This window comes from Carassius gibelio, chromosome A8 (assembly GCF_023724105.1).
Source record: "Carassius gibelio isolate Cgi1373 ecotype wild population from Czech Republic chromosome A8, carGib1.2-hapl.c, whole genome shotgun sequence".
Lineage (NCBI taxonomy): Eukaryota > Metazoa > Chordata > Actinopteri > Cypriniformes > Cyprinidae > Carassius > Carassius gibelio.
Genome location: NC_068378.1, coordinates 26,297,861 through 26,308,299, shown reverse-complemented (window position 1 = coordinate 26,308,299; position 10,439 = coordinate 26,297,861). Strand labels below are relative to the sequence as shown.

At 36.4% G+C, this 10,439-nt stretch overlaps 1 long non-coding RNA gene across 1 annotated transcript; it reads right to left on the bottom strand.

The window, feature by feature from the left end:
* Positions 1-4,808: 4,808 nt before the first annotated feature.
* LOC128019038 (uncharacterized) lies at positions 4,809-9,891 on the bottom strand. The gene is made up of 3 exons (XR_008185044.1): positions 9,472-9,891; positions 7,237-8,264; positions 4,809-4,880 (listed from the first exon to the last, which is right to left on the bottom strand). It is a non-coding gene; the product is annotated as an uncharacterized LOC128019038 (long non-coding RNA).
* Positions 9,892-10,439: the final 548 nt, after the last annotated feature.

Sequence of the window (10,439 nt, the reverse complement as noted above, 5' to 3'; positions counted from 1 at the left end):
TTACTGTGTAAGTGCTATGCACAAAAACACACACACGCACACACACACACACAGAGTTTGGGATCAGAATGATTTTTTCATGTTTTTTTTTTTTTTTTTTACAGGAGTATACTCATCAAAACTGCATTTATTTGATCAAAAATACAGGGGGAAAAGTTAAATATTATTATAGAGTAAAACAACATTTTTCTATTTTAATATACATTAAAATCTATTTTATTACTGTGATTTTCAGCATCATTCCTCCAGTCTTCAGTGTCACATGATCTTCAGAAATCATTCTAATATGATGATTTGTTATCAGAGTTTTGCTGCTGAACTGTGATAATTCTTTCAGCATTCTTTGATGAATGAAAAGTTAAAAAGAAGAGCATTTATTTAAAATATAAGCTTTTTCTAACAATAAACACTAGAGTTCAAAAGTTTGTGGTCAGTAAAATTTATTTTTTCTTTCTAAAAAAAATAGAACTCTTTTAGGATGTATTGTTGATTGTTTTGATTCAGATCGGCACTTCAGAGCCTGTTCGCGACTCTGATTCACTTCAGCACTTCGGAGCCTGTTCGCGACTCGGATGATTCAGATCGGCGCTTCGGAGCCTGTTCGCGACTCGGTTGATTCAGATCGGCGCTTCGGAGCCTGTTCGCGACTCGGTTGATTCAGTTCGGCACCTCGGAGCCTGTTCGCGACTCGGTTGATTCAGATCCGCACTTCGGAGCATGTTCGCGACTCGGTTGATTCAGATCGGCACTTCGGAGCCTGTTTGTGATTTTTTATTTTTTATTTTATTTTTCTTTAATTCAGATCTGGACATCAGAGCTGGAAGTTTTTGTCAAACTGTTCGTTCGTGATAAATGAATATTTGGACCTGAGGCCTTTTTTTTACCTGTCGATTTGATTTTTAAATGATTTCAATGACATTTGGTGTCAATACTTCTTGTACCTCAGTTGCATGTGTTGTGTTTTATGAATTGTAGATGGATTTATCAACTGAGAAATAAAGTTGAACAGAAATAATCATGAACTCTTAAAGATGATGATAAAAAGAAAAGTTAATATTGCATATAAAATGATATCAAAGTATGAACTAACTTGCGCAATACAGTAAATATTCTTACTCTACCCTAAATCAGTGAAAAATTTTTTGGCTCAGTTTACAGAAAAGTGTATGTTACACATCTTTTCATTATGATGCAACATTATTTCCTCCTCAGATGAGTATTTAACATCTTTATTATTGTGGGGATTAGTGTGTAAGTGCTATGCACACAAACACACACACACACACACACACACACACACACACACAGTTTGGGATCAGAATGATTTTTTTCATGTTTCTTTTTTTTTTTTTTTTTTTTTTTACATGAGTATACTCATCAAAACTGCATTTATTTGATCAAAAATACAGGGGGAAAAGTTAAATATTATTATTGAGTAAAACAACATTTTTCTATTTTAATATAGGCCTACATTAAAATCTATTTTATTTCTGTGATTTTCAGCATCATTCCTCCAGTCTTCAGTGTCACACGATCTTTAGAAATCATTCTAATATGATGATTTATTATCAGAGTTGTGCTTCTGAAATGTGATACTACTTTCAGCATTCTTTGATGAATGAAAAATTAAAAAGAAGAGCATTTATTTAAAATAGAAGTCTTTTCTAACAATAAACACTAGATTTCAAAAGTTTGGGGTCAGTAAAATGTTTTCTTTCTTTCTAAAAAAAAAATAGAACTCTTTTAGGATGTATTGTTGATTGTTTTGATTCAGATCCGCACTTCGGAGCCTGGTTGACTCAGATCCGCACTTCGGAGCCTGTTCGTGACTCTGTTGATTCAGTTCGGCACTTCGGAGCCTGTTCGCGACTCGGTTGATTCAGATCGGCGCTTCGGAGCGTTTTCGCGGCTCGGTTGATTCAGATCGGCGCTTCGGAGCGTTTTCGCGGCTCGGTTGATTCAGTTCGGCATTTCGGAGCCTGTTCGCGACTCGGTTGATTCAGATCGGGACTTCGGAGCCTGTTTGTAATTTTTTAAAATTCAGATCTGGACATCAGAGCAGGAAGTTTTTGTCAAACAGTTCATTGGTGATAAATGAATATTTGACCTGAGGTTTTTTTACCTGTCGATTTGATTTTTAAATGATTTCAATGACATTTGGATGTCAATACTTCTTGTACCTCAGTTGCATGTGTTGTGTTTTATGAATTGTGGATGGATTTATCAACTGAGAAATAAAGTTGAACAGAAATAATCATGAACTCTTAAAGATGATGATGAAAAGAAAAGGTAATATTGCATATAAAATGATATCTAAGTATGAATTAACTTGCGCAATACAGTTAATATTCTTACTCTACCCTAAATCAGTGAAAAATTGTTTGGCTCAGTTTACATAAAAGTTACACATCTTTTCATTATGATGCAACATTATTTCCTCCTCAGATGAGTATTTAACATCTTTATTATTGTGGGGATTAGTGTGTAAGTGCTATGCACACAAACACACACACACACACACACAGAGTTTGGGATCAGAATGATTTTTTTCATGTTTTTTTTTTTTTTGTTTGTTTTTTACAGGAGTATACTCATCAAAACTGCATGTATTTGATCAAAAATACAGGGGGAAAAGTTAAATATTATTATAGAGCAAAACAAAATTTTTCTATTTTAATATACATTAAAATCTATTTTATTACTGTGATTTTCAGCATCATTCCTCCAGTCTTCAGTGTCACATGATCTTCAGAAATCATTCTAATATGATGATTTATTATCAGAGTTGTGCTGCTGAATGTGATAATTCTTTCAGCATTCTTTGATGAATGAAAAGTTAAAAAGAAGAGCATTTATTTAAAATATAAGCTTTTTCTAACAATAAACACTAGAGTTCAAAAGTTTGTGGTCAGTAAAATTTATTTTTTCTTTCTAAAAAAAATAGAACTCTTTTAGGATGTATTGTTGATTGTTTTGATTCAGATCGGCACTTCAGAGCCTGTTCGCGACTCCGTTGATTCAGATCCGCACTTCGGAGCCTGTTCGCGACTCTGATTCAGTTCGGCGCTTCGGTGCCTGTTCGCGACTCGGTTGATTCAGATCGGCGCTTCGGAGCCTGTTCGCGACTCGGTTGATTCAGATCGGCACTTCGGAGTGTTTTTGCGACTCCGTTGATTCAGTTCGGCACTTCGGAGCCTTTTCGCGACTCCGTTGATTCAGTTCGGCATGTTGGAGCCTGTTCGCGACTCCGTTGATTCAGTTCGGCATTTCGGAGCCTGTTTGTAATTTTTTAAAATTCAGATCTGGACATCGGAGCAGGAAGTTTTTGTCAAACAGTTCATTGGTGATAAATGAATATTTGGCCTGAGGCTTTTTTTTACCTGTCGATTTGATTTGTAAATGATTTCAATGACATTTGGATGTCAACACTTCTTGTACCTCAGTTGCATGTGTTGTGTTTTATGAATTGTGGATGGATTTATCAACTGAGAAATAAAGTTGAACAGAAATAATCATGAACTCTTAAAGATGATGATGAAAAGAAAAGGTAATATTGCATATAAAATGATAAGTATGAACTAACTTGCGCAATACAGTAAATATTCTTACTCTACCCTAAATCAGTGAAAGATTTTTTGGCTCAGTTTACAGAAAAGTGTATGTTACACATCTTTTCATTATGATGCAACATTATTTCCTCCTCAGATGAGTATTTAGCATCTTTATTATTGTGAGGATTAGTGTGTAAGTGCTATGCACAAAAAAAAACACACACACACACACACACACACACACACACACACAGAGTTTGGGATCAGAATGATTTTTGTAAGTTTTTTTTTTTTTTTTTTTTTTTTACAGGAGTATACTCATCAAAACTGCATTTATTTGATCAAAAATACAGGGGGAAAAGTTAAATATTATTATAGAGTAAAACAACATTTTTCTATTTTAATATACATTAAAATCTATTTTATTAGTGTGATTTTCAGCATCATTCCTCCAGTGTTCAGTGTCACATGATCTTCAGAAATCATTCTAATATGATGATTTGTTATCAGAGTTGTGCTGCTGAACTGATAATTCTTTCAGCATTCTTTGATGAATGAAAAGTTAAAAAGAAGAGCATTTATTTAAAATATAAGCTTTTTCTAACAATAAACACTAGAGTTCAAAAGTTTGTGGTCAGTAAAATTTATTTTTTCTGTCTAAAAAAAAATAGAACTCTTCTAGGATGTATTGTTGATTGTTTTGATTCAGATCGGCACTTCAGAGCCTGTTCGCGACTACGTTGATTCAGATCCGCACTTCGGAGCCTGTTCGCGACTCTGATTCAGTTCGGCACTTCGGAGCCTGTTCCCGACTCGGTTGATTCAGATCGGCGCTTCGGAGCCTGTTCGCGACTCGGTTGATTCAGATCGGCGCTTCGGAGCCTGTTCGCGACTACGTTGATTCAGATCCGCACTTCGGAGCCTGTTCGCGACTCTGATTCAGTTCGGCACTTCGGAGCCTGTTCCCGACTCGGTTGATTCAGATCGGCGCTTCGGAGCCTGTTCGCGACTCGGTTGATTCAGTTCGGCACTTCGGAGCCTGTTCGCGACTCTGATTCAGTTCGGCACTTCGGAGCCTGTTCGCGACTCGGTTGATTCAGATCCGCACTTCGGAGCCTTTTCGCGACTCTGTTGATTCAGTTCGGCATTTCGGAGCCTGTTCGCGACTCTGTTGATTCAGTTCGGCACTTCGGAGCCTGTTTGTGATTTTTTTTTTTTTTTTTTTTTTTTTTTTTTTTGTAATTCAGATCTGGACATCAGAGCTGGAAGTTTTTGTCAAACAGTTCTTTGGTGATAAATGAATATTTGGACCTGAGGCCTTTTTTTAACCTGTCGATTTGATTTTTAAATGATTTCAATGACTTTTGGAAGTCAACACTTCTTGTACCTCAGTTGCATGTGTTGTGTTTTATGAATTGTGGATGTATTTATCAACTGAGAAATAAAGTTGAACAGAAATAATCATGAACTCTTAAAGATGATGATAAAAAGAAAAGGTAATATTGCATATAAAATGATATCTAAGTATGAACTAACTTGCCCAATACAGTAAATATTCTTATTCTACCCTAAATCAGTGAAAATTTTTTGGCTCAGTTTACAGAAAAGTGTATGTTAGGCTTCAATGTTAATGTTAGCTTTGTGCACCGGGGTCTGAGTGTAACACAATTCCGATTCCCTGTATGTATGTACTGTACATGCGGAAATTGACAATAAAGCAGACTTGACTTGATTTATTTGATCAAAAGTAAAGGGGGAAAAAAGTGAAATATTATTATGAAGTAAAACAACATTTTTCTATTTAAATATACATTAAAATCTATTTTATTTCTGTGATTTTCAGCATCATTACTCCAGTTTTCAGTGTCACATGATCTTCAGAAATCAGAATAATATGATGAATTATTATCAGAGTTGTGCTGCTGAAACTGTGATATTCTTTCAGGATTCTTTGATGAATTAAAAGTTAAAAAGAAGAGAATTTATTTAAAATAGAAGTCTTTTCTAACAATAAAAACTAGAGTTCAAAAGTTTGTGGTCAGTAAAATGTATTCTTTCTTTCCAAAAAAAAAAAAAAAAATAGAACTCTTTTAGGATGTTTTGTTGATTGTTTTGATTCATATCGGCACTTCGGAGCATGTTCGCGACTCTTTTGATTCAGATCGGCACGTTGGAGCGTGTTCGCGACTCCGTTGATTCAGTTTGGCACTTCGGAGCCTGTTCGAGACTCGGTTGATTCAGTTCGGCATTTCGGAGCCTGTTCGCGACTCGGTTGATTCAGATCGGCGCTTCGGAGCCTGTTCGCGATTTGGTTGATTCAGTTATGCACTTCGGAGCCTGTCCGCGACTCGGTTGATTCAGATCGGCACTTCGGAGTGTTTTTGCGACTCCGTTGATTCAGGTCGGCACTTCGGAGCTTGTTCGCGACTCCGTTGATTCAGTTCGGCATGTTGGAGCCTGTTCGCGACTCCGTTGATTCAGTTCGGCATGTTGGAGCATGTTCGCGACTCCGTTGATTCAGTTCGGCATGTTGAAACATGTTCGCGACTCCGTTGATTCAGTTCGGCATTTCGGAGCCTCTTTTTTTTTTTTTTTTTTTTACAGGAGTATACTCATCAAAACTGCATTTATTTGATCAAAAATACAGGGGGAAAAGTTAAATATTATTATAGAGTAAAACAACATTTTTCTATTTTAATATACATTAAAATCTATTTTATTACTGTGATTTTCAGCATCATTCCTCCAGTCTTCAGTGTCACATGATCTTCAGAAATCATTCTAATATGATGATTTGTTTCAGAGTTGTGCTGCTGAACTGTGATAATTCTTTCAGCATTCTTTGATGAATGAAAAGTTAAAAAGAAGAGCATTTATTTAAAATATAAGCTTTTTCTAACAATAAACACGAGTTCAAAAGTTTGTGGTCAATAAAATTTATTTTTTCTTTCTAAAAAAAAATAGAACTCTTTTAGGATGTATTGTTGATTGTTTTGATTCAGATCGGCACTTCAGAGCCTGTTCGCTAGTACGTTGATTCATATCCGCACTTTGGAGCCTATTCGCGACTCTGTTGATTCAGATCCGCACTTCGGAGATTGTTCGCGACTCTGTTGATTCAGATCGGCGCTTCGGAGCCTGTTCGCGACTCGGTTGATTCAGATCGGCGCTTCGGAGCCTGTTCGCGACTCGGTTGATTCAGTTCGGCACTTCGGAGCCTGTTCGCGACTCGGTTGATTCAGATCCGCACTTCGGAGCCTTTTCGCGACTCTGTTGATTCAGTTCGGCAGATCGGAGCCTGTTCGCGACTCGGTTGATTCAGATCGGCACTTCGGAGCCTGTTCGTGACTCGGTTGATTCAGATCGGCACTTCGGAGCCTGTTCGCGACTCGGTTGATTCAGTTCGGCACTTCGGAGTGTTTTTGCGACTCATTTGATTCAGTTCGGCACTTCGGAGCCTGTTCGCGACTCCGTTGATTCAGTTCGGCATTTCGGAGCATGTTCGCGACTCGGTTGATTCAGTTCGGCATTTCGGAGCCTGTTCGCGACTCGGTTGATTCAGATCGGGACTTCGGATTCTGTTTGTAAGTTTTTAAAATTCAGATCTGGACATCGGAGCAGGAAGTTTTTGTCAAACAGTTTATTGGTGATAAATGAATATTTGACCTGAGGCTTTTTTTTTTACCTGTCGATTTGATTTTTAAATGATTTCAATGACATTTGGATGTCAATACTTCTTGTACCTCAGTTGCATGTGTTGTGTTTTATGAATTGTAGATGGATTTATCAACTGAGAAATAAAGTTGAACAGAAATAATCATGAACTCTTAAAGATGATGATGAAAAGAAAAGTTAATATTGCATATAAAATGATATAAAAGTATGAACTAACTTGCGCAATACAGTAAATATTCTTACTCTACCCTAAATCAGTGAAATTTTTTTTGGCTCAGTTTACAGAAAAGTGTATGTTACACATCTTTTCATTATGATGCAACATTATTTCCTCCTCAGATGAGTATTTAACATCTTTATTATTGTGGGGATTACTGTGTAAGTGCTATGCACAAAAACACACACACGCACACACACACACAGAGTTTGGGATCAGAATGATTTTTTCATGTTTTTTTTTTTTTTTTTTACAGGAGTATACTCATCAAAACTGCATTTATTTGATCAAAAATACAGGGGGAAAAGTTAAATATTATTATAGAGTAAAACAACATTTTTCTATTTTAATATACATTAAAATCTATTTTATTACTGTGATTTTCAGCATCATTCCTCCAGTCTTCAGTGTCACATGATCTTCAGAAATCATTCTAATATGATGATTTGTTATCAGAGTTTTGCTGCTGAACTGTGATAATTCTTTCAGCATTCTTTGATGAATGAAAAGTTAAAAAGAAGAGCATTTATTTAAAATATAAGCTTTTTCTAACAATAAACACTAGAGTTCAAAAGTTTGTGGTCAGTAAAATTTATTTTTTCTTTCTAAAAAAAATAGAACTCTTTTAGGATGTATTGTTGATTGTTTTGATTCAGATCGGCACTTCAGAGCCTGTTCGCGACTCTGATTCACTTCAGCACTTCGGAGCCTGTTCGCGACTCGGATGATTCAGATCGGCGCTTCGGAGCCTGTTCGCGACTCGGTTGATTCAGATCGGCGCTTCGGAGCCTGTTCGCGACTCGGTTGATTCAGTTCGGCACCTCGGAGCCTGTTCGCGACTCGGTTGATTCAGATCCGCACTTCGGAGCATGTTCGCGACTCGGTTGATTCAGATCGGCACTTCGGAGCCTGTTTGTGATTTTTTATTTTTTATTTTATTTTTCTTTAATTCAGATCTGGACATCAGAGCTGGAAGTTTTTGTCAAACTGTTCGTTCGTGATAAATGAATATTTGGACCTGAGGCCTTTTTTTTACCTGTCGATTTGATTTTTAAATGATTTCAATGACATTTGGTGTCAATACTTCTTGTACCTCAGTTGCATGTGTTGTGTTTTATGAATTGTAGATGGATTTATCAACTGAGAAATAAAGTTGAACAGAAATAATCATGAACTCTTAAAGATGATGATAAAAAGAAAAGTTAATATTGCATATAAAATGATATCAAAGTATGAACTAACTTGCGCAATACAGTAAATATTCTTACTCTACCCTAAATCAGTGAAAAATTTTTTGGCTCAGTTTACAGAAAAGTGTATGTTACACATCTTTTCATTATGATGCAACATTATTTCCTCCTCAGATGAGTATTTAACATCTTTATTATTGTGGGGATTAGTGTGTAAGTGCTATGCACACAAACACACACACACACACACACACAGTTTGGGATCAGAATGATTTTTTTCATGTTTCTTTTTTTTTTTTTTTTTTTTTTACATGAGTATACTCATCAAAACTGCATTTATTTGATCAAAAATACAGGGGGAAAAGTTAAATATTATTATTGAGTAAAACAACATTTTTCTATTTTAATATAGGCCTACATTAAAATCTATTTTATTTCTGTGATTTTCAGCATCATTCCTCCAGTCTTCAGTGTCACACGATCTTTAGAAATCATTCTAATATGATGATTTATTATCAGAGTTGTGCTTCTGAAATGTGATACTACTTTCAGCATTCTTTGATGAATGAAAAATTAAAAAGAAGAGCATTTATTTAAAATAGAAGTCTTTTCTAACAATAAACACTAGATTTCAAAAGTTTGGGGTCAGTAAAATGTTTTCTTTCTTTCTAAAAAAAAAATAGAACTCTTTTAGGATGTATTGTTGATTGTTTTGATTCAGATCCGCACTTCGGAGCCTGGTTGACTCAGATCCGCACTTCGGAGCCTGTTCGTGACTCTGTTGATTCAGTTCGGCGCATCGGAGCCTGTTCGCGACCCGGTTGATTCAGTTCGGCACTTCGGAGCCTGTTCGCGACTCGGTTGATTCAGATCGGCGCTTCGGAGCGTTTTCGCGGCTCGGTTGATTCAGTTCGGCACTTCGGAGCCTGTTCACGACTCGGTTGATTCATATCGGCGCTTCGGAGCAGGTTCGCGACTCGGTTGATTCAGTTCGGCACTTCGGACCGTTTTCGCGACTCCGTTGATTCAGTCCGGCACAGCGTGTTCGCGACTCGGTTGATTCAGTTCGGCACTTCCGGAGTGTGTTCGCGACTCCTTTGATTCAGTTCGCCACTTCCGGAGCGTGTTCGCGACTCCGTTGATTCAGTTCGGCATTTCGGAGCCTGTTTGTAATTTTTTAAAATTCAGATCTGGACATCGGAGCAGGAAGTTTTTGTCAAACAGTACATTGGTGATAAATGAATGTTTGACCTGAGGCTTTTTTTTAACCTGTCGATTTGATTTTTAAATGATTTCAATGACTTTTGGATGTCAATACTTCTTGTACCTCAGTTGCATGTTTTGTGTTTTATGAATTGTGGATTGATTTATCAACCGAGAAATAAAGTTGAACAGAAATTATCATGAACTCTTAAAGATGATGATGAAAAGAAAATGTTATATTGCATATAAAATTATATCTAAGTATGAACTAACTTGCGCAATACAGTAAATATTCTTACTCTACCCTAAATCAGTGAAAAAATGTTTGGCTCAGTTTACAGAAAAGTGTACGTCACTCATCCTTTCATTATGATGCAACATTTTTTCCTCCTCAGATGAGTATTTAACATCTTTATTATTGTGGGGATTATTGTGCTACACACACACACACACACACACACACACTGGTCAGAGTTTGGGATCTTAATGATTTATTTTGATGAATTTTTTTTTTTTTAATGCTAGTTTAATTCTCAAATTGATCTGATACTTTCGTTTCATAAAAAGTAAACAAATTGTTCACTTTTTTTAGGGCCTGACTGC